Consider the following 25000-nt stretch of genomic DNA (forward strand, 5'->3'; position numbering starts at 1 on the left):
TTAATGAAACATTTAATTTTTCATATTAAAAAATAACTGAACTTAACATTTAGCCTTTATGCACTTCGCATAATTTCCGTTTTAAAATAATATTCATAGGAATGTGATCATTAAACACGTTCCAATATATGTTTAATGACTGATAAGCTTTTTTTATGTAAAGCCTTTCTATTGGATCTAATGTTGACCTAAACATGTTCGAAATTACCAAATTCTATTGGATCTAATGTTGACCTAAACATGTTCGAACTTACCAAATTCTATTGGATCTAATGTTGACCTAAACATGTTCCAAATTACCAAATTCTATTGGATCTAATGTTGACCTAAACATGTTCCAAATTACCAAATTCTATTGGATCTAATGTTGACCTAAACATGTTCCAAATTACCAAATTCTATTGGATCTAATGTTGACCTTAACATGTTCGAAATTACCAAATTCTATTGGATCTAATGTTGACCTAAACATGTTCCAAATTACCAAATTCTTGTCAAGCCGTCGCCTTAAATAAACAAATTTTGACCAATTTCCACCGTAACTTCGCCATGGCATTTTTACTTTTAACTCCAAAATCAACAGGGTCTACTCCGTTTTTAAAACTTAAAATAAATTCAAAATTTCCCTGTTATTTGCGGTGCATAGCTGGTCCTATGCAGTTCTAGGAAGTCCATCCTCCCAGGCTTTACCTTCTCTCTTTGAGGAGGGGTTGGTCTATAGATAATCGCTCGAGGTGACCCTACTGGGGAATGCTGACGAGGTTGCACAGGCATTCAATTGCAATTTCCTGATCTTTCCATTGTAGGTGGGAGATAAATACTTTCAACCATCGACATAATACGGCATAATCACACTGACACACCAGTTCCCATCAGATCACCGAAGTTAAGCAACGTTGAGCCTGGTCATTACTAAAATGGGTGACCAATTTGGGAAGTCCAGGTGCTGTATGTAGAAGGACGTCGACACCCGACACCTTCCTGCAAAAAAAGTTGCAAAATCCTAACGTCATCATCTCCCCTAACGGGGATATACATGCGACTGGGGACCGCTTGTGAATTTCATACTTCCATGAAACTTCCTCCTGAATAGGGTTGATGCTGACTGCACGCATGCACACAACCATTGCTTCCAATCTTCAGGACGTCTCATTGTTCACCTGACAAACTTATTAACTCTTGCCCTTGTGTCTGATCTTTGGGTCATGATAAATAGTGCTAATAAAAGAAAACAAACAAAAAACTTTTTCAATAAGAAAGGCCTTTTTCATGTATATAACCTTTCTTTTGCCTTATATTGCAGTTGAAATTGATTTAACAGCGCGATTTCATTTTTCCGCCTAAACAAGTTCAAGATATAAATTCAGAGATGTGTTTTCCGTGATATAAGCGTTGTTTAAATTTCAAAATAAAATGCATATGAAATACGTTTGTAACCAAAATACAACGCAACCACGGTGGGATAGGAATGCTGAGTCTCAGTAATTACTGCCTTCCATAGTTGTTGTTGTCTAACTACGTTTTTGGGACAACTAAACCTCTGGCCTGCTTTGGGTAATATTGAAACTGATATCTTCAGACGATGCTCGCCTGGAGTCATAGAGATTCAACGTCTCTATCCACTGCGTCACGGGCCCCGCCAGACGATCAAGGTTGGATTTTTTGGTCTCATAATTTTTTAAATTCTTATCTGGTCTTCCATCGTCAGGTCCGTATCGAATGGTATTATGGACTTTTTTTTATTGGAATCCTTTGAGATGATTAATTTGTATATTTATTTATTTGTAGACAATTATTCTTATCTTCATATTTGTTGTTGTTGTTGCAAAATAAATATTTCAATAATAAAATAATAAACAAATATTTATTTTTATAACATTAATATTTCAGCGATAGATGCTATCTTCATGATCTTATTATTTCTTTTTTTTTCTTTAAAAACTGTTAAAATTAAACAATGCTTATATCATAGAAAACACATCTGAATTACACATCACGTGTGTCAAGCATATTCTTCCGGCATTCAAATATATCACCGCAGGCGACTAACACGCAGACTCTTTACTAACTTTTCTACCATTTACCATCATGGCGAAGAAAAACAAAATTATAAAGATAGCGTCTGTCGCTGAAATATTAATTTTACAAAATATTGCTTTGTAATTTAGTTTACAAACGTATTTCACACATATTTTGTTTTAAAACTAGTGGGGGGGGGCGACGTTACCTGATCGTAAAAAAAATAAAAAATTGTGACAGCGTAAAATCCAAAAAAACAAAAAAATGACAGAACTTGGGTGCCATCAGCCAAAACTGAGAGTAAAATTTTGTAAGAAAAAAAAAAATGATGCGTGCTGGGCATGAGCCACATAACTTAAGTTAGTAAGCAAACGCATTACCTATGGGGCCACAAGGACACAGATGTTATCACGCCGCAAATTTAGCTTTTTAATATAAAAGAACTAAACAACTGTTCACGCATGTGCGGTTTGCAAACAACGTCGAAAACAAGGTTTTTATCTAAGCCCCCCCCCCCTCCCTCAAGAAAAACGACATTTCTAGACGAAATAATTGATTTTTCCCCATTTTTTTTATATTATGTGTCAGTGTCCGAGAGATCGCTCTTTCTAATGATAGTAGGTCCATACCACAACGATGCGGATGACATCAGTTTTTAGCGGATATACACACTCACAAATGAAGACATTTGCCTTTTATATAATAGAATAAAAGAAAGATGTTCAAGATATATTTCAAGAAAGAAAACAGTATTGAAAGCATTGACTGTTTCCGATTCACTATTAATTAAAAGCAACTCGTTGGACAAGATCCAACACAAGATAGATAATGTTCAATATTTGATAACTAGTTTTATGCAAAGTGGCCAAGGAAACAATATAGACTATTTTTTTATAGATTTTTCTAAAGAGAAGAAGGAGATAGACAGAAAGACAGATTAATACACCGAGAGATAAAGAGAGTATTTTATAAGTTTATTTATTGCTGTTTCGTACACAGCTTCTATCTTTACATCATCAATGCTCTGATCCCCCATCTGGGATAAATTGAAATGAATGGCTCTCGTCTTGGGAAGGCTCCATGTGTTACATGGAAAAGAGCTGTCCCCTTTCCATGTAAATAAGAAGAATATTAGATGAGTAAAAATGAGATTAGGATAAGCCTAGAATCGAACCCTGTAGGCAAAGTTAAGAAATGGAATGTTAGAAATTAAGTCTATTGTTAATTCTTTTAGGAATCTGAATATCAGCAAAAGAATGAACAATGCAAATGAAATTATATTGTTTAGAAATAGATTAGATCAGAATTGAGGATTCTTTTCTTTGTCAAGAGTGTGTTGGACAAACATACGAAAAGCCACGTGAAATTAGTTACATTTGAAAACACACTTCTGACGTCATAGACAAAGGACATTTCTCCATATAGGATACTATGGGTTTGAGTTTTAGTCAGCCAGTCAGTTGATCAGCCAAGAGTTGACAGTTCCATAGGGGCGAAGGGTAGAAGATTAACCATGTAGATCCAAGTTAGTTTGAATTCCTGACGTCATCGAACGGCTGATCAGATGAATCAAGAAGTTATCATTATGTTTTGTAACTGTTGTCTTGTGTCACATCCTTCATCACGAACGAAAGGTATTTATCATCTTATAATGATGTTTATGAGGTGTTTATCATCTTATAATAAACATTGTGTAACCCTTCGAAGACTATGTATCTCCCCTCCTCTGCGTTAAGAACTGTGCATCATGCCACCCTCTTCTTCAATATGTGTTAAAAGAACTGTTATAGATATAAATGAATCCTCTCCCTCATCATCACTATCGTTATGTCTGTATTACATGAGTTCTGTTATATATGTGCCCCAATATGAACTCAGCGTCATCTTTAGATATGTACTCGTTATAAGTCCCCAATATGAGTCCCCGTGAATGTACTACACAACACATGTTTTGACAAACTTCTCGGCTTGACCTTTACTCCTGATCGGAAATGGAACACATACATCATCTAGGCTTCAGCCTCTGTCCCATCGACGAGATGTTGCATTCCTCTGCCTGTTCTACAAATACTTTAATGGTGAATGCTCTGACGAACTGCAAACACTTGTACCTCCCCGACGTAACTACCCCCGACAAACCCGACAAGCTACTAAGTCTCATCCCTTTACAGTAGAGATCCCTAGGTGCAAGAAAGCCTTTTACTCCAATAGTTTCTTTCTCCAGAACTGCGGGTCTTTGGAACTCCCTTCCGGGATTCTGCTTTCCCAACTGCACTGATATGCAGAAGTTCAAGTGTAATGTTAACAAACATCTTTCTACTCATCTCCCTTCATAATGACCCTGCTAATTAAGTCCCTAATAGTAGCCTCCTGCTTCAAAGTGGCAGTGTGCCTTGTTTGGGGTGAAAATTGAATAAAAAACCAAAAAAAAAAACCCAAAAAAAAACCCCATCAAATCTGTTGCCAAGGTTGCTGGAAAAATGGTGGGATCGTTCTACCGCTCCAGAAGATATCTCACTGGTGATACATTCTCTATCTATATAAAAGCCAAGTACGTCCAAGAATGGAGTACTGCTGCTACATCTGGGCAGAAGCTGCTAAAAACAGTCTATGCTGCCTTAACAGAGTTCAAAATAGACTTTGTAGCCTAGTGGGGGATGCCCTTTTCTGTTCCCTGCAAACTTTTTTTCACAGAAGAGACGTTGCAAGCCTGTCTTTGTTTTATCGTTATTTCCATGGCAAGTGCTCGTCTGAGCTCCAGTTTATGGTCCCTCCTCGTCAAACTTTCACAAAAAAAAACTTGTCTAGCTGAAACGACTGTCAATAATTTTCCCCACTCTATATGTGTGCCTAAACCAAAACGTAGATTCCATGGACAAAGTTTCTTTCTTAAAACTGCACGCCTGTGAAACTCCCTTCTGTTTGTCTGTTTCTGGGCTGACTACAATTTGGTTGTCTTCAAGTCAAACATAAACAAATTCTTGATGAACCATCCCTTTAAGTAATCCAATGTACCAAACTTCCATTACTAACGATTACTACAATATTATCCCAATGACTACTGTACACTCAATAACCCTTATCCTCGAGTGGCCTTCAGGTCTTGATAAGTGGTGACTCCCATGTAAAAAAAAAAAAGTAACGAGTTTGAATGTTACAGGTTCTATCTCACCTCACGGCACATCTACAAGGCTATTATGGTTCCTCCTTTTAAAACATTTACTACAAAAACTCGTCTGACTACCACAACTAAGAACTTTTCTTTTTATCTTTCTATGCTTAGAATAAGGTACGATTTCCACGAACAGAATTCATTTACAAAAATTTACACCCATGTAACACATTACTGTGGGACTGAGTCCCTGCAAACTACAACATGGTATCTTCAAATCAAATGGCAACAAAAACTTATCATGAAACCATTCTCCTATAAGTAATCAAATGTGGTTCATTCTATATATTACTTTTTTTGGCACTTCTGCATTACACGTACGGTGCCATTTTTTTAAGAGTGTTTCACTAAACTGACGCCATGTGGCGCTTCTTAGTCACTGTTAGAGTGACATTGTTACTTTAATTCCAAAAATGTTTCAGAAAATAATATATATATAATTTCGGGGAAAAAATCAAACAAAAAAATCCAATGTTGCTTTAATTCAAAAAATGTTTTATTAAAATTATATTTTCTTATGCAGATTTTTCAATAAATGTTTTAAAAATTATATATTGATATTTTTTTATACAATAAATGTTTTGGTTTTCAAATATTTTTTTGCTCGGAAAAAAAAGTCTTGTTTGTTATTTATTTGCTGTGTTATTTGACCAAAAAGAAACTGGAGTTATCGCCCCCTAAAAATGGCGCCGTCCGTGTAATTTTATTTGCGGATTGCTATCCCCATCTTAAGAGTTGTTGTTGTTTCATGACGTTTCATTGGTTCATTCTGTCTTCAATCCTCTAATAATATTCTTCATAATTAAACTGACAATAGATTCCATCTTATTAATCCTTATACTTGAGTGGCTTTTGGTCTTCACACGTGGCAACTCCTACTAATTAAAAAAGCATATTTTCCAATATTTTGAAATAAAATTTCGTTTACTAGGAGAATTGTTAACAAAACGATAACGTCATTGTGATGACATCACACGCCTAAAATATTAAAAAAAAAAAAAGAAAGAATTACATATAACAAATGAATTCCAGCAAGAAGACGCGTTTGTGCAGCTTGTAGTGTTGTGGCTGGCGGCCAACACAGAGGAAAATGTCAGTATTTCAAATCGACAAATGGCTCGGGCTCAATCATGACCAAACTTTAACTCGTTTCCGTATTTTTTTAATTTTTATTTTATTTTTTTACAGAGGACTCACCACTTATCAAGACCCGGAGGCCACTCGAGGATAAGGGTATTGAGTGTACAGTGGTCAATGGGACAATGTCGTAATAATTGTTAGTAGTGGAAATTTGGTAAATTGGATTACTTAAGGGGGACGGCTCATAAAGAACTTGTTTACATTGGACTTGAAGACGACCATATTGTAGTCAGCTGGAAAGCAGGACAAACGGAAGAGAGTATCACAGGCGTGCAGTTCTAAGAAAGAAGCTTTATTCATAGAATCGACATTTAGGTTTAGGCACAGACAAAGAGTGGGGGAAATTATTGACAGTGGTTTCTGTGAGACAAGTGTTTTTCATGAAAGTTTGGTGAGGGGGACCATTGATTGGAGCTCAGACGAATACTTGCCATAAAAATAACAATTAAGCATAATATCGAATGATAAACATTAATATTTATTTGAATTTACTCTAAAAAAGAGAAATGTTAGTTTCGAATTTTTGTGATTGAAAATTTGGAAAATTTGTCCCTGCAACTCGTTATTCAGCCCACATAAAAAACAAATGGCTGCTCCTATTGTAATGTTGTGGGAGTCTGTATAACATGTGAGGTGGGTAGGTCGTGTATATATTTATAAGTTTCTATTATCACCTAATGCAGAGGTCTCTGAAGTTTTCAGAGAAGAGACTATATTACTGACTATTTAAAGATATGCAGGCCAAAATAAAAAAGAACAATTGACCTTGACATGTTTTTTATTGTTTTGATCATTAGTTTTATTTTTTAGTGAAACTGGTTCTCCAAAACCTCATTTTCTTAATCATTTTATGAAAAAAAGGAAAACCACAACACTATTTTCACACATCTCCATTTCAAACATTTTTCATTAATATTTTTACGTTTTCCATAAGAGCTCTGCAAGTTGGATTAAAGACTTTGTTTTTTTGCTTCTTTTTCTTTTTTTACATAGAGGTCACCACTTATCAAGGCCCAGAAGCCACTTAGGGATAAGGGTTATTTTGTGTACAGTAATCAATGGGATAGTGTTGCAGTATTCATTAGTATTGGAGATTTGATAAAGTGTCATTACTTAAGGAGGTGGTTCATCAGGAATTTGTTTATGTTGGACTTGAAGACATCCATGTTGAAGTAAGGAGGGAAACAGGCAAGCGGTAGAGAGTTCCACAGGCGTACAGTTCTAAGAAAGAAGCTTTGTTCATGGAATCTACGTTTTGATTTAGGCACAGATAAAGAGTGGGTAAAATTATTGACAGTGGTTTCAGCTAGACGGGTGTTTATCGTGTAAGATTGGCTAGGGGGGACCAGAGATTGGAGCTCAGACGAGCACCTGCCATGGAAATAACGATAAAACAAAGATAGGCTCGCAACGTATCTTCTGTGGGAGAGAGGTTGCAGGAAAGAGAAAAGGGCATCCCCCACTAAACCACAAAGTGTATTTTGTACTCTGTCGAGGCAGTATAGGCTGTTTTTAGTAGCTCCTGCCCAGATGTGGCAGTAGTATTCCATCCTTGGGCGTACTTGGCTTTTATATAGATAGAGAATTGCATCAGTAGTGAGATATCTTCTGGAGCGGTAGAAGGATCCTACCATTTTTCCAGCGACCTTGGCAACAGACTTGATGTACATATTCCATTTCAGATTAGGAGTAAAGTTCAAACCCAGAAGCTTGTCAAAACATGGAGCCTCCCCTAGACGAGAGCCATCCATTTCAATTGATACCAGATGGGGATCATAACGTTGATGATGTAAAGATAGAAGCTTGGTCTTAGATGCATTAAAAGTGACCAGCCACCTCTTTCCCCACTGTACCATGCACTCGAGATCAGAGGAGAGAGAATCAGACAGAACTGTCATTTACAGCCTTTAATGTATTGTCGTAGATGGTCGTGTCATCAGCATAGATGTCAACGAATGATTTAAGTATGTGTTTTGGGAGATCATTGATGTAGATCAAGAAGAGACTTGGGCCCAGGATAGATCCCTGAGGGACTCCAGCATTAATACTATGCGCCTCTGATTTTTGCCCATCAGCCACTACTCTTATGAGCCTATCAGAGAGAAATGATTTAATGATTGAGTAAACATTTCCAGTTATACCGTAGCTGGAAATCTTGTGAAGTAGGCATTTATGCCATACCTTGTCGAAGGTCTTTGATATGTCAAGAGCAATTGTCCTAGAAAGGAAGCATTTGTCGAGAGATTCGCTAATCCTATGAGATATAACCATTAGCACATCTACTGTAGATCTTGCAGAATGGAAACCATATTGTGTGTCACTAAGAAGGTTATTTCTGCTGAGGTGGTTGACTATTTCTCTATTTAATATGGATTCCAGCAACTTACTCATGACACACAGGAGACTTATTGGTCTGTACTGAGAGGGAGACGACTTATCACCTGAATTCTTAAATACAGGGCATACTGCTGAGGTTTTCCAGGGTGTTGGAAAGCACTTCTCCTTAAGGCAACGCTTAAACAGTTTTGTAAGTATGGGGGCAAGTTCTGGTTGAAGCTTTTTTAACACTATAATTGGGATGCCGTCAGGGCCAGTTGCTTTACTGGAATCAAGGTTGTTGATTAGCTTGGCGACCTCACGCACAGATATGTGTATCTTACCTAGCGTGTTCTGTGTTCTAGGAGGAAATATGGGGAGTTGATGGGCTTTGCCGTGCAGGATAGAATTAGCTGCAAAGTTCTTGGCAAATATTTTGGCCTTGTCTCATGCTGACGAGATGACCTCTGGTCCATTGATAATGGTTGGGATAGAACGCACATTTCTGTTCAGGATCCTATTTGTTATTTGCCAAAACTGGTGGGAACCAAGCCGCTGATCAGCTACTTTGGATTTAAAGGACTGAGCATATAGCTCTCTTGCATTTTTTATTACTCTTTTACAGTGGTTGCTGGCAGTCCTGAAAGCAGCTTTAGTCTCAGTGCATCTATTACGTTGGTAGCTATGGAAAAAGTGATTTCTGTGCGCGATGACAGCAGAACATTCAGGGGAGAACCAGAGCTGGCTGGTAGGTTTTTGTTGGAATTTTTTGGATGGTATGAATCGGTCTATGTCTACAATTAACCATTCGGTCATGTCTGATACTATAGAGGACACATCCTTTTTCAAACATGGAATGCAGAGGTAGATCAGATATGAATGTACGAAAGCTATCCCAGTCAGCCATTGAGTATCAGTATACAGTACGGTGGAGAGGTACGTCTGGCGACTTATTACATTTCATTTTTATCTTAACTGATACAACGGAGTGGTCAGAGGATCCTAAAGGAGATAGAACGGAACATGAACATAGCTCAGGGGAAGTTGAGAGAAAAAGGTCTAGAAGGCTTGCATACTGACCGGTAGTATTGGGCACACGGGTGGGCTCGTGAACAATCTGAGTGAGGTCATAGGCAATGGCAAAATCATGACAGAACCTCCCCTCATCATCTGTCTTATTTGAGTGGGCCAGCCATTCCACGTTATGGACATTGAAGCCACCGTATTTGGCCCACAGGTCATAGTTTGGAAACCCCTGGTATAATGTACGAGTTTATATACATGTGATTGTCTATCTAAAGTTTGTTGTGTGTATATGTATGTGTAAATACAGTTTATGACACAACAAAAATATACATGAATACCCTTACAACACAATAGACGAATAACATTTATTTGGGGTTTCAGCATCTGGTTAATCGGAAACATATCTGGTCCATCTTTGGTCTTATCTTGACGGAAAAGCTGCAATGAAAATTCTTCCCAAGAACAACAGAGCCATGAATTTTATTTTTGGCAACTTTTTATTCAGGATATTTCCATATTGGAAAACTGCATGCTGGTCCATCTTACATTTGATAGACTCCCCTGGGTGTTTCGATCCATTACAACTAGTCGGCTTGACTCTCAGTCTGTTTCCTTCAAACTCTAAACACGAACTAATTTCCACGTAACTCAAAAAGATGATGTCATTAGTAAATTTCACTAAAATAATCACGTAATGTTTTTACATGTCATTATTTTTAAGTTTCAACTAAATCGTTATGATAACATTTTTAAGTTAACATTCCTAAATTAATGTAAATAAATAGTTATTTTAAATATTTATTATTATTCTAAAACATATTTTAGCTGACAAAACTCTTTGGCTTGAATAATCATAATAATCATCGATCAGCACATATTTCCGCATTGCCCAGTCAATATCCAACACTATGTCTCCACTATATATAGCCATCAGTGAAGATCACCACTGGTTACTTCCTTTTCATGGGGAGATCACTCCTGATTATTTCCTGTTCAGGGGAGATTACCCCTGATTATTTCCTGTTCAGGGGAGATCACCTCTGGTTACTTCCTGTTGCCAGGAACAGGCAACAAATCTATTCAGAGACGAGTTATTATTCGTATTATTTAAATTCTTTGAACTACTGTTCTCATCACAACGTTTCGATCAATGTAACCTCCGACCTTCTTCAGATATATCTTGTCGAACTCTGGAATCTTTCTGTTGAACTCAGGAATCTGCACGGACTTTTGAATAAAAAACTTTCATTCAACCCACGGGGGCAACATGCTCTCACTCCATCAACGATGACGAGGTAGAAGTCTCTTCTATGGATTTTAGGAGCTTTAGACTTATTTTTTATTTCTAGATGTAAATATTTTTTTTTACTACATCTTTGGAATAAAAAAGGTTTAGTAAAAGAAGACACTTATTGTATTGTTTATAGGCCTCTTCCCCTAAAAAAAAATTGAATTCAAAGCACAAACATAGCGGCATAAAACGGTTTTCCTAACTGATTTCCTTATATCATCGGTTGCATAAACTTATCTTTGTCTTATAGATAAAGTTGGGCCTTATCCCTGTCACCTATACTTTTGTGATTAATAGTTTAGTTGTTTTATCGAAAGTTGTCTATAAATCTTCTGTGTTATTGATTCATGGCAAACATTGGTCTGTATTGTTAAAAAACGCAATATTTTTATATTTGAGTGTAGCTGATATGAGCGATAAAGACAGAGGACTTCTTACTCTTGCAGTCAGAAGTCCTAATACTGATATCCAAATCGCTATTAATTTCATAACATAATTTTTTCGACATTTACTAATGAAAGAGAGGAACGGAGTCTTTGTCCTTTTCACTTTTTTCTCTCTAATTTTTCATTATTTGGACTGACTGACATCTGAGGCATGGAAGAGATAGCGAGAGAAATAAAGAGACAGAGAGAGATAGAGAGAGAGAGAGAGAGAGAGAGAGAGAGGGGGGGGGAAAGAAAAACCGACTATTTAATATCATCAACATTTTGTATTTTCCAAACACCACTCAAGAATAAGGGTTAATGAATGTAAGATGGTAATTTAGTAATCGTTAATGGTGTAAATTGGGCAGAATTTGATTATTTATGGGGACGGCTAAACAAGAATTTGTTTACATGAGATTTGAAAGAATGGCATGTTGTATTGAACTGGGAAGCAGAGCAACGGAATAGTGTTTCACAGAGGGGAGTGCTCTCTGCTTATCTCAGCATGGTTTCCAGTCAATCTTGGGTCTCTCCTTGCCACTGGACCCAAGCAGCGCCAATACAGAGGAGGTGTGGTTGGAGATTGTGCACCCTTGCCTCACAATTACACGCACAGCTACCCTTACAAGGTTTCCTTTGTCTCTTGAGAAAGAACAGAGGCAACTGATTATATATATAACATAATCATGTTGACACACTGGTTCCCGCCAGATCCCCAAAGTTAAGCAATGTTGAGCCTGGTCAGTATTAAAATGGGTGACCATTTCGCAATACCAGGTGTTGTATGTGCTTTCCGCTTATCTCGGCATTGTTTCACATCGTCTTGGACGACTTCTTGCCACTGGACTCAAGCGGTGTCTATTTAAGAGAGGTGTAGTTGCAGATTGCACAACGCTTGCCTCACAATTACAAGTACAGCTACCCTTACAGGGGGTATCCATTGTCTCTTGAGACTGAATGGAGTCATTGGTCTGGAGAAGACTGGCTGCTGCCAGGTTTTGTCAATCCAAGATAGATTGTATGACGGATATCCACAATGCGTCTCTTGTGCAACCTGGAAAGGGTTATCGTTAGGTACTTGTGACGAGTTGCATAAAGTTTGCATTATGGGCCATCATTTATATTCAATAAAACAGATGAGCTGTTGATGGAGGTAACAGATGGCCACATTTAGAAAATTGTTGCATTCTTTTTTCAAACAACTGCCGCCCAGAATCAATCGAGTCCTAATTCAGTTTTGATCAAGATTAACAGTTGGTGAGGTGTGTGTGTGTGTGTGTGTGTGTGTGTGTGTGTGTGTGTGTGTGTATGGGAGGGGGAGACAACCATCTGAAACAGGCATCTACGTCTGTGTCAGATTATGTTCGGAATTAGTAGATGATACCCTTTTCTCTTCCTTGCAACCTCTTTCTCACAGAAGAGACGTTCCAGGCCTGACTCTACTCTATCATGATTTTCATGGCAAGAGCTCGTCTGAGCTTCAGTCTATGGTCCCCCCTCGCCAGACTTTCACAAAAAACACTCGCCTAGCTACAACCACTATCAACAACTTCCCCAACTCTGTATCTGTGCCCATTTCTAAATGCAGTATCTATGGACAATGCTTCTTTCCTAAAACTGCTCGCTTGTTGAACTCTGTTCTGCTGTTCTGCTTTCCAACTGACTACAATATGCTTGTCTTCAATCCAATGTAAACAGGTTTTTATTAACCCGGCCCCTAAATAATTAAATTATGCCTAATTTCCACCACTAACGATTATCCCACTGACCACTGTACACTCATTAACCCTTATCTTCGAGTGGCCTTCGGGCCTTAATAAATGGTACCCCCCCTCATTAAAAATTTAAAAGATTTGTGATCAGGATTGATAATTCATATTGTTTGGTTGCATTGTTGAAGAAAGACAATAGCAATGAATGACGAATATTCATTAAAATATTAATTATTAAAGTTGTATATGTAAACGTGTGTCCGTGTATGCGGTGACTGCACAGACTGTTATTGTCCTCTTGTTGTCTTTGTCTGAATTCGATGTTCGATTCAACACCTGTCGTAGTGTCAATCATGCGGACTCTGTCACTGCAGCACCAAAATAATCTCCCACTCCAACAAAACCATAGCCCCAGTTTAAAACAACGTTCGATTTTTTAAGAGAGGTTATTCCACTGAACAACAGACTTGAAAATTGAGACAAGTACATCTTCAAATCGAACGGGCTCATCTCTCTCTGAAAATCACAGAGATCCATCTCAACTCTTCTATCCATCTACAGGAATATATATATATATATATATATATATATATATATATATATATATATATATATATATATATATGATTGTTTTGATGGATGAAAATCCGACGATATGAAAAATAGATTGGAGGTGGAAGGACCTGAACGCTCAACGTTTCGCCCGATTTATGAGGCTTTTTCAAGAGGGCTGGTCATTGACGAGAGGGTCGGAAGATTTGGGGTTATATATAATGATGGAGAGGGAGCAGCATGTTTTCTTTATGCAAATTAGATGCCTATATACATATATACATTTTATGATTAGAGAAAATAATAATAAATTGGAGTAAACTAGTGATTTGAAAGATTGCGTCTAAAAATAACAAAGTAATAAAATAATGAATTCATTTTATTATGTTTATTTCATCTGTCACGCTTATATTTTTAAAACTTTTAAATCTTTTTTTGCCCAATTTTCTCGTCCCATTTTATCAATTTATTTTATTACTTTTTATTTTCAGACGCAATCTTTCAAATCACTATGCTAGTTTACTTCAATTTGAAACGTTGAGCATTCGGGTCCTTCCATCTCCAATCTATTTTTCATATATATATATATATATATATATATATATATATATATATATATATATATATATATATGCATATATCATATATATGCATATATCATATATATGCATATATCATATATATGTACATATATATGTATATATATATATATATGCATATATAATATATATGTACATATATATATGCATATATCATATATATGTACATATATATTTACATATATATATATGCATATATCATATATGTACATATATATGTACATATATATATATGCATATATCATATATATGTACATATATATGTACATATATATATATATGCATATATCATATATATGTACATATATATGTACATATATATATATATATGCATATATCATATATATGTACATATATATATATATATATGCATATATCATATATATGCACATATATATGTACATATATATATATATGCATATATCATATATATGTACATATATATGTATATATATATATATATATATATATATATATATATATATATATATATATATATATATATATAATGTTACAACATTTACAGAAAAAAACATAACGGCTCCCCTCCGAAGTTAGAGAAATTTTAGTCAACAACACACAAATAATACACCATGAAAGCAACTTAAAAGATTTTGGAAACGGTATATATATAAGAACTCAGAAGCCTGTCGTAAAAAACAGCCAAAACATTTTAAAATGCCGTAACTCCCTTCCTCTTTGTGACACTGCCTTCACCTCAAATCTAAACACTGCCTCCCTCCCCACTGGACACAAACGGTTTCGCATGCATTAATCATTTTCTGACTACTCCTGCTTATAGCGCTCGCTCAGTCAGCACAACCAAATCTTACACATTTCTGACGAAAGAAGAAAAGCAAAAACATCGCAACATTTTATTTTGTTTTTTGTTTTCAACATTTTCACCCCAAACAAGGCAAATTGCCACTGTGGTGTAGGGGGCTACTATCAGGGGCAACAACTACTGGCGTACTATGTAGGGATTTGGCAGCAAGATGTCGGTTCACGTTACACTTGAACTTCTGCATGTCAGTACTGTTGGGGAAGCAGGGACCTGGAATGGAATTCCAAAGTCTAGCGGTTCTGGGGAAGAAACTATTGGAGTAGAAAGATCTTTTACATCTAGGGATCTCTACAGTGTGGAGGTGGGATTTAGCAGCCTGTCGGGTTTGTCGAGGGTGCTCACGTCGTGGGGGCACAAGTGATTGCAGTTCGTCAGAGCATTCACCACTAAAATACTTGTAGAACAGGCAGAGGGATGCAACATTTCGTCGATGGGACAGAGGCTGAAACTTAGATGCCAGTTCAGCGCCTATCAGGTTTGTGACTCTCTTTTGAACCTTGTCAAGGAGCAGGAGACTAGTAGCAGATGCACCAGCCCAAATGTGACAGCAGTACTCCATACATGGGCGAATGGTGGCCTTATAGAGGTACAGGATACTTTCGGGTGTTAGTCATTGTCTAGCACGGTAGAGAGTGCCCACCTTTCTTGCAGCGGCCCTGGCAATGCCTTCAATGTAATTTTTCCAACTCATGTTTCCTGTGAACGTTAGGCCAAGGAGTTTGAAAGATGTACTCTCAGATAAAGAGTCGTTGGTCATTGCTATAGGTGGTAGAGAGGGTTTCTTGTAATTATTGAATGAAACTAGTTTAGTCTTGGCAGCATTGAATGTGAACAACTATTTTTGACCCCATTCCATTACAGATTGGAGGTCTTCCTCTAGTGTTTCTGCCATTTCTTTAGAAATGTGTTCATTCGTTTTCCTGTCGTGCCTGTTATAGAGTGTAGTGTCATCAGCATATATACCCATCTCAGAGGCAATTTTGTCGGGGAGGTCATTTATGAATATCAGGAACAATAGAGGTCCAAGGATAGACCCCTGGGGCACTCCTGCATTTATATCATATTGTTTAGATGTACGACCGTCGAGGACAACCTGGATTTTTCTCTTATCTAAGAAGGATTTAATTATGTTGAGTATTCTGCCAGTGATACCGTATGATCTAATTTTCCTGAGGAGACCCTCATGCCATACCCTGTCAAAAGCCTTAGATATATCAAGAGCTACCGCTCTGCCCTCCCCCACTTTGTCCAGTGAATGCTATATACATTCAGAGATTACAGTGAGGCTGTCTGCTGTGGAACGGGCTTGTCTAAATCCATATTGTTGGTCAGTCAGAAGTTTAGCATCTGTAAGATGATGGACTAGAGCATGGTTGATTAAGGTCTCAAATATTTTGGCAAAAAATGGGAGGAGGCTAATGGGGGCGATAATTTGATGGGTCAGTCCTTTTGCCAGAATTCTTGAATACTGCTAGACGGCTGTTTTTCGTGAAAGATTGGCTAGGGGGGGGGCAGAGATTCGAGTTCAGACGAGCACCTACCATGAAAATAACGATAAAACAAAGATAGGCTCGCAACATCTCTTCTGTGGGAGAGAGGTTGCAGAGTAGAGAAAAGGGCATCCCTCACTAAGCCACGAAGTCTATTTTGTACTCTGTCAAGGCAGGATAGGCTGTTTTTAGCAGCTCCTGCCCAGATATGGCAGCAGTATTCCATCCTTGGAGGTACTTGGCTTTTATATAGATAGAGAATTGCATCAGTAGTGAGATATCTTCTGGAGCGGTAGAAGGATCCCACCATCTTTCCAGCGACCTTGGCAACAGACTTGATGTACATGTTCCATTTCAGATCAGGAGTAAAGGTCAAACCCAGAAGCTTGTCAAAACACGGGGCCTCACCCAGACGAGAGCCATCCATCACAATTGATGCCAGATGAGGATCAGAGCGTTGATGATGTAAGGATAGGAGTTTGGTTTTGGATGCATTAAAGGTAACCAGTCACATCTTCCCCCACTGAACCACGCACTCGAGATCAGAGGAGAGAGAATCAGAGAGAACTTTGTCATTTACAGCCTTTGATGTGTTGCCATAGATGGTCGTGTCATCAGCATAGATGTCAACGAAGGATTTAAGTATGTGTTTAAGGTCGGGGTTATATCGGCCGAAACATTGTGAAAATACTCAATGACTCTGTTCAGTCTCGAAAAACAAAGGATACCCTCTGTAGGGCAGCTGCACGTGTCATTGTGAGGCAAGGATTGCGCAATCACCAACCACACCTCTCCTGAATTGCACTGCTTGAGCTCAGTGGTAAGGAGAAGTCCAGGATGACTGGAAAGAATACCGAGCTAAGCAGAGAGCACATACAGCAACTAGAAGTCCCAAATGGTCACCCATTTAGTACCGACCAAATTTGATGTTGTGTATTTCACCCCAAACAAGGCACAGAGCTACTTAGTCATGAGGGACTACTATTTGGGATCAGACATACAGGGATATTATTTAAAGAGTTGGGCAGTAAGATGTTTTTTACTGTTCAAACAAGGCACAGTGCCACTAACTTGTAAAGCTATTTGGGATCAGACTTACAGAGATACTATGTTGGGAGTTGAACAGCGAGATACGTATCTGTTCACATTACACTTGAATTTCTGCATGTCAGTACAGTCAGGGGAGCAAGGGGAGCAAGGGCCCGGGAGGGAATTCTAAAGTCTAGCAGTTTGAGGGAATAAACTATTTGAATAGAAGTCTTTCCGGCATCTAAGAATCTCTATAGTGTAGAGGTGAGATTTTGCTGCTTGTAAGGGTTTGTTGGGAGGTTCTAGTGCTTTGAGTTCGTCAGCGCACATTCCATTAAAATATTTGTAAAACAGGCACAGGATGCCGCATTTTGGTGATGGGACAGAGGTTGGAGTTTGGTCCATAGTGAGGGACCTACTAGGTTTGGGACTATTTTTTAAACCCCTGTCTAGGAGCGAGAGATTAGCAGCAGATCCACCAGCCGAGATGTGGCAACAATACTTCATGCAGGGACGATTAGTGACTTTGTAGACACACAGGATACTTTCAGGTGGAGATTTAAGGGTCATGGCTGACGGTATGAGAGCAAGCTGACCTAGTAGATTAATTATGGGTTCCATTTGAAATTACACAATCTACATGCAGTTTCTCGAGTTCAAGTGGATGGACCTGAAGAAGGTTGAAGGTTACGTCAACTTATGAGAATAACATTGAAGATGAGAACAGAAGATGAGAACAGAAGATGAGAACAAAAAAAATAAAAAATATGAACGTTGTAATTTGTATGTATGTAGGTAAATTATTTAAACAAACGTAGATTTTTTTTGTGTGGAAAAATAAAAAACAGATTTTTGTAATCAGTTAAAATCAAAATTAACACGTTCGAAATGAATGTTTCTGTTTAGAGCACAACTGAACCATGATACTTGACTTTTGCATTTTAAACTTTAATTCAAGCCATTATATAAAAATATTTTTATAAAATCAACAGTAGAACCGTCGTAACAGAAGCTTCCATGGCATTCGTTACGACAGTTCTGCTATCCCTAAGTGAAAAAGCTTAACGATTCAAAATAATCTTTCTTCCTCGACTGCTTACAAACTGGATCTTTTGGATTTTTAATTTGAATCTATTTGTCAACAATATAAATCCGACTTCTTCTTATAAGAACATTGACTATTATGATCATTTCACCTTGGAAATACTTAACCACTTTCATCCTTTCACCTGGATTTTTGATTTTTAATTTTTAATTTACTTTTTTCATTTCTCTTCCTCATTTCATGAACTCTGCACTAAAACTCTTTTTGCATTTATGACTAGATTTCATATAATACAATTTCAATTCATAACAGTTTTATTATGATATAATATACCAGCAAATTCATAGTTTTGTTATAATATATATTTGCTAATATCTTTCCTCTGATGAAAGAGCAAATTTTTTTGAAACCCCGCAGATTAAAGAAATCTTAATTAATATTTCTTATTTGAGTATCGTGTCGACCAATAAATTCATGTAAAATATAATTTTCAGTCTTAAATTGTGTTCTTCCACCACAAGCTCTATTGCCTATCTTGGTTGTATCGAGCTTTTTTATTTGATTGAGATTACTATTAAATATTTATATTTATATTCGCTTCAAGTTTACAGAAGCTTTTGGCTTGTAAACTTAATTTTTACTTCTTGATGATTATATATATATATATATATATATATATATATATATATATATATATATACATATTTATATATATATATTTTTAAAATTATTTATTCAAGAGTAAACAGTTACATATGGTCGCTACAAATAGCCATCTGTTTCAGTCAATGAGACTTCGTCAGGCGACTCTGAACCCATCGACACCACAAAAAAAAGGGGAAAAAGGAAAAAATACTGAAACGGATGGCTGTTTGTAGCGACCATATGTAACTGTTTACCCTCGAATAAATAATTAAAAAATGTTTTGCTCTTGTTATTGAGCACTATCTAACAACCTCGTTGTATTCATTAGTCCCGACTTTTGAACATCTCAAACCTGAATATATATGTAGTTGGTAGTTGGCAGTTTTTGTTTTACAGCATATCAACCCTTTTTCAGGTTATTTAATGCCGAATCCAAAGATTTTGAAGAAAAATTTTTTTTATAGAATATATTTGTTGTTTTCAAGTCGATTTCTATTTAACCCATAGTTGGGACTCTAACAGGTACTATCACTTCGAGTTAAAGTGGACCTGGGAGCAATGGCAATTAAAAGGTGGCTCCATACTCCTTAAAGCCCGCAAGCTGGGGCCTCGCCACTTGATATAGTTTAAGATCATATCCAGGACCCTGAATATATATATATATATATATATACATATATATATATATATATATATATATATATATATATATATATATATATATATATATGTAAGTAAATTTTTGGTACAACAAAATGGAAGGAGAAATTTCAGAGGAAACATAATTTAATTTAAATACCAAAAAACAAGAAATGGGCAGGTGAAATTAAAATTTCCTTAAGGCCTTATCGTCTGACCCTCTAAGAGGAAACGTCAGAATGATAAATTAAAAACTTCCCTCATTCGTTTTCTTAGTTTTTAATTTATCATTCTGACGTTTCCTCTTAGAGGGTCAGACGATAAGGCCTTAAGGAAATTTTAATTTCACCTGCCCATTTCTTGTTTTTTGGTATTTATATATATATATATATATATATATATATATATATATATATATAAGAACAAGTAGTTAATAAAACATGTTAAAAAACACTTTGAAAAAAAAAAGAGTTAAAAAAATATTTAATTTTAAAAAGGAAACTGTAAATAAGTGGATAGTTCTTAATCCACGGAGTTTTGAAGAAATATTTTCCTTCTCATCAGAGGGTAGAAATTAGCAAAATGCGGGATCGGATTTGGCTTGTAAAAGCATTTGATGAAGCTACAACTAAGTCATAGATCTTACTTGATAACAAAAAGTGAAGCAGAAGGAATATGGCGAAGAAAAAAGTGATTTCACGTGAATGGATAGTCTGGTAAAGGGTAAAGTATCCAATGACGGTAAAATCCAAAAATGCAAATCAAGAAAGTTGGTTAAATTTCCATTTGCACAAGTATTTATAATATACTTTAGTTTTACCATCTTGGATCATTTTGGTAAACTTAACTGTAATTAAAGCACCCCTGCCCTTATTTCAGAAGAGCCAGTCCCCCCTCCCCACACATACACATTAGTAACGACCTCGGACCACAGCCGCCTTCCTAAGGAAGCAAATAACCCCAAAATACTATAAAACAATATACACATTCCCAAACCAATAAAAGCAAACACACACACGTGCACACACACACACACACATAAAAACACACACACATAAACACACACACACACACACACACACACACACACACACACACCCTACCCCATCCTAAAGGAAAAGAAAAAAACATTAGCAGAAAGAGATAGCGACTACAGCCAGGTCAACGCCTCCCTGGACAAGCCCAATAAAAGAGCAATAAAAATTCAGCATACCAATGAATAATAAACACTTACAAGCCTCCACCCCTTGGAAAAATTTCAAATTAACTACGAAAATCGCCATTTTTACATCTCCAACACATTTGAAAATAATTTCTGACGAGGACGCATCACAGACCGTCTGAAACGCGCGTAAACGATTTCAATGACTTAAAAACATTATTACAATGATCCAAACATAATTCTCAATGAAAAACCAAGACACGGAATAATAAAATAATGTTAAAAAATACACATTGTTGGTGACTACTCCCTTATTTAAATATATATATATATATATATATATATATATATAGCTAGCTAGCTAGCTAGATAGATAGATAGATAGATAGATAGATAGATAGATAGACAGACATCTTCTTATATACTTATCGCATTTTTAGGACGTTGTAAAAGAGTGAAAAAGACTAAGTATAAGTTAAAAAAAAAAAAGATAACTAATTCTTATGTTATCAGTAAGCGATTGAGATGGACACGCATTAATTTTACACAGATATCCAAGATGGCGTCTCTCAACTACTGTTTTATTTCTGAAAACAAGTTTAGAAACTGAAGTCAAAACAAACAAACAAAAAGGTCGAAAGAATTAAATAATCAATGAGGGATGAAAAAAGAAAAAGGGATGTAAAATATTTTGATTATAAACATTGATTCTGGCAGTTTTGACCAACAAACAAAATATAGAGATTGCGATTAAGAAATGATTGATCGTTGCGTTATAAAAATACCGTGTACAGAATGGGAGATTATCATCCAGGGTGGAACGATGAATTTGTCGCCCTAAAGAAAACAACACTACAGTTTATTTTAAAACTTTTATTGAAAAAGTAATTCAAGTAACTTGATTATGTAGTAAAGTTGACATCTATTCAATGTAGCCGCCTTCAGCCTCAATCACCGCCTTGATACAGGTCCGGAACTGGGAGCTTACCTTTTCCACAAGTGCAAGTGGGAGCTCGACGAATACTTGGCGAATTGCAGCAATCAGGCTGGGTTTGGTGTTGTGGGAGGTCATGTTGGTGATGTTCTCAATGTATGACCAAACGAAGTAGTCCAGCAGATTCAGGTCGGGGGAGATTCAGCAGATTCAGTGAGAGAAGGGTACAATATTGTGGCACTCCTTCTGAAGTCAAGCCGAGGTCTCTTTGGACTTGTGGGCCAAAACCAAGTCCTGCTGCCATACCCAGGGTCTGCCAGTGGTCACCTGATTGCATCAGGAGCTCACTACACTACAGCACATTTAGGTACATTTTGGTGTTGACTTTCAAACCGACTTTGAAGATGTGAGGTGGCATGATGTGGCCCTCACTTGAAGACACACTAAAGACCATAACTGTGGCTGGAAACTTTGTTTTCATCACCCTAGGCTCGTCCCTGTTATTCGTAACAATACAGCGATGCATTCTTAGGGTGCTGGCAATGGTCCTGTTGTCAAACTTTGGATCGGTAGAGAGCATGAGTTGTACAGTGGCATATCTCCGATCTTGCTTGTCAAACATTGTGTCACTTTCAGACATGATAGAAGGCTCCTGTCGCTGTTGGGATTTGTACACAACTGGTCAACTAGTAGATGGTCTGAACAAAAAAGAAAATCAGTTTTTGTAAAACGGAAATGGAATCATGTCGTCTTTTCTATCGCAAAAATTTTATAGTTCCACCCTGTACATAAACCATGTTTGTTGCAGATGGTATAAAAATGGCAGAAACCTTTGTAAACAACCTCCAGTCTGTAGTAGAATAAACAACATGATATTAATGCAGGGTCGATCCTTATACGTTTATTATTCCTGATATTTATAAATGATCTCCCTCATAAAATTGCGTCTGAGATGAGTATATTTACTGATAATACTATGAAATAAAGAATGTACACATATCCAAGAAACCCTCGAAAATGGATGGCAACATTTAATGCTACTAAGACTAAGCTTCTTTCCTTTAACAATTACAAGAAAACTTCTTCTCAACCACTGATTGCCATAACTAATAATAATAACACTCTACCTAAGAGCTGATCTTTCAAAATCCTTGGCCTAACATTCATAGGCAACATTGATTGGAAGAAATACATTAAGGAGAGTGCCTAGGCTGCTGCAAAGAGAGTTGGCTCCCTCTACCATGCAAGAAAATTACTCTCACCCGAGAACATCCTATATCTTTTTCAAAACTACCATTCGCTCTTGCTTGGAGTATTATTGCCACATCTGGTGCATCTACAACTAGTCTCTCACTCTTAAACATGGTCCAAAAAAGTGTCTCAAATCTAATAGGTTCCGCACTATTGGTCAAGCTCCAACCTCTGTCCCATCGCCACAATATTGTATCCCTGTGCTGGTTTTACAAGTAGTTTAATAGAGTGTGCTCTGATGAACTCATAACTCATATCACTTGTGCCCTCTCAACATAGATACACTCGACTAACTCAACATGCAGCAAATTCTCACCCCTTCATTGTTGAGATCTCTAGATGTCGGAAAGCCTTCTACTCTAATAGTTTCTTCCCCCAGACTCTAGACTTTAGCATTCCTTCCCTGTTTCTTACTTCTCTAATTGTACTAATCTGCAGAAGTTTAAATGTAATGTAAATAAACATCTTCCTGCTTTACTCTCCACAGTCCCCTGTTAGACACGATCCCAAATAGTAGCTCTTTACGTTCCAAATGTCAATATGCCTTGTTTGGGATGAAAAAGAGTTTGAAAAAAGGTGGACCTCCTAGAATTGCACAGGAGCATATCACTGACAGACAGTGAGCAACCCATCTTCAAAAATGGTCTAGACTCAACAGCTCTGATTTTTATTTTTATTTATTGCGGACTATTATCCTCATCTTTTTCTTAGTTGTTTCACAACGTTTCGGCCAACTATTCCTCTGGCCTTCGTCAGGTGGTAACCGCGACGGATAGTTACCACCTGACAAAAACCAGAGGAATAGTTGGCCGAAACGTCATGAAACAGCAACTAAAAAGATGAGGATAATAGTCCGCAATAAATAAAAATTAATAAATAATACTCGTCTCAATGAATTCCAATTAAAAATAATATAGGTCTGATTTTATGTGAACTAACCCAGAAGCTATATCTCTAGTTAAATTGCAACAAAATGAGATATTGTCTCAAAATGAAGGGAGATAACTACAGGTTGAGTGTAAGCAAAGAAATTAACAATGCTCTACATACAGCGCCATCTATTTGTGGTCCAGTAAATTAGTCTGGGAGACAACTGGATTATCAAGTTCTCTCTTGCGATTTTGTTTCGATTAAAAGCCAGATCATCAGTTACTGGAAAATCAGTTTTGTATCTGTATTATGAAATTTATGTATAAAAACTTTTATGAACAAGTGAAGCATGCGTGGTCCCCCGTGAGGCATAAAAAAATGACTAAGTTCAGCATTTGCACTCCCATCCCCTGCCATTTAGCCCCAAAAGTCCCCAGGGGACGTCAAATCCTGGTGAAAACGGTGCAGTTTAGGCCTTAACATATGTAAATTTGAGTTCTGCCCCATGCAAAAAAAGAAATAACTAAGTCCATCATTTCCCCCCCCCTCTTCAGGTAACTTATTAAAATAAACATAGAGTTTGTTGTGTGGAAGGCCTTAACATATTTATTTGAGTTCAGCACCATGCAAAACTGCTAAATAGACATACACAGAAAATTATGGACAAATATGGTAAAGTAGTCCCAAAAATGGAGTGTTTTTATTAGCCCTAAAAGAGCCCCGGTGGCACACTCAAGAGTTATCGTGAAATATAGACAAACAATATTATATGGAAATCAGTTAGTTACAACTTTTCAGAAAGTTTTATAAAAACCCAAGGCATCAATTTTTTTTAA

At 36.9% G+C, this 25000-nt stretch overlaps 1 protein-coding gene and 1 pseudogene across 1 annotated transcript in view; one reads left to right on the forward strand and one right to left on the reverse strand.

The window, feature by feature from the left end:
* LOC145258088 (UPAR/Ly6 domain-containing protein qvr-like) overlaps window positions 1-25000 on the reverse strand; it is a 175843-nt gene that overhangs the window by 35678 nt on the left and 115165 nt on the right. The window lies entirely within an intron of this gene.
* Window positions 837-955, forward strand: LOC145258406 (5S ribosomal RNA; annotated as a pseudogene).

The sequence above is a fragment of the Euprymna scolopes genome, chromosome 33 (genome assembly GCF_053919585.1).
Source record: "Euprymna scolopes isolate OS-2025 chromosome 33, ASM5391958v1, whole genome shotgun sequence".
NCBI classification, from domain to species: Eukaryota; Metazoa; Mollusca; class Cephalopoda; order Sepiida; family Sepiolidae; genus Euprymna; species Euprymna scolopes.